The 935-nt window shown below is 27.4% G+C and overlaps 1 protein-coding gene across 1 annotated transcript in view; it reads left to right on the forward strand.

Moving 5' to 3' along the window:
- Positions 467-935, forward strand: part of LOC107608503 (homeobox protein knotted-1-like 2) — a gene marked incomplete in the record, with an annotated part of 2,919 nt that continues 2,450 nt past the window's right edge. The window contains 1 exon segment of the mRNA XM_016310273.2: positions 467-935.

Below are 935 nucleotides of genomic sequence, written 5' to 3' on the forward strand. Positions count from 1 at the left end.
ATATTTGATATCTTTTAAATTTAATTATGATAAAATTTAAAAATATTTGTGTTAAAAAATCAGAATAAATCATTTAAAAATGTGCTTTTATTATTATAATGTAAATGATATGTCATAAATATAAGAATATAAATTAATAAACATATATGATTATACAGAAATATTTGGTTACAAAAAAAAATTAGTCAAAATTAATTAATTTAAGATTTTTTTTGTCTCCTCAATATTATCACTGATGATTATAATATGCTATTTAATATATATAATTAATGCTTTTATATGCAGTAATTAGTAATTATTACGGTAAAAAAAAAAATAAGGCACCTGAAAAGATAATAAATAAACATACTCATCTCATTAAATAAAGTTAAAAATAAAAAGTTTTAACTACTTTTAGTCCCCTAAATTTGTTTACCAAATTTTTTCCAAAGAAAAATGTGTTAAAGACTTAAGAGAGAGAAACTAAACGAAAGAAGGGAAAGGAAAACAGTGAAGGCAGGGGTGGGGATATGTTCTACGCTACACTAAACATTTTTTCTACCACACCCCACAGCCACAGGGGAAAACATCGACTCTTGTTGTCATCATCTTCTTCTTCTTCTTCTACAATTCGCATCCGTACGATACCACACAAAACATATGAGAGATTAAAAATATATGTATACCTATATGCCCCAACTTTGGTTGCAATTCACAAAAGGAGCAAACAAGGCTCTTATCTTATTATATATATATCAACATCATCATATCTGACTTAGCTTAATTAATATATGTAAGCGTGTGGTCCATACCATAATCATAATCATTAGATTAGCAATCACTTCACTTTCCTTGCTTAGGGTTTTTATAAACTGTGTATCGTAGACCTTCCTTTCATTTAATTTCCCGTGAATCTAGCTACCACAACGTAGGGATAGATCCTGCGTATTAATTAG

Source organism: Arachis ipaensis, chromosome B07, assembly GCF_000816755.2.
Source record: "Arachis ipaensis cultivar K30076 chromosome B07, Araip1.1, whole genome shotgun sequence".
In the NCBI taxonomy this organism is placed as follows: Eukaryota; Viridiplantae; Streptophyta; class Magnoliopsida; order Fabales; family Fabaceae; genus Arachis; species Arachis ipaensis.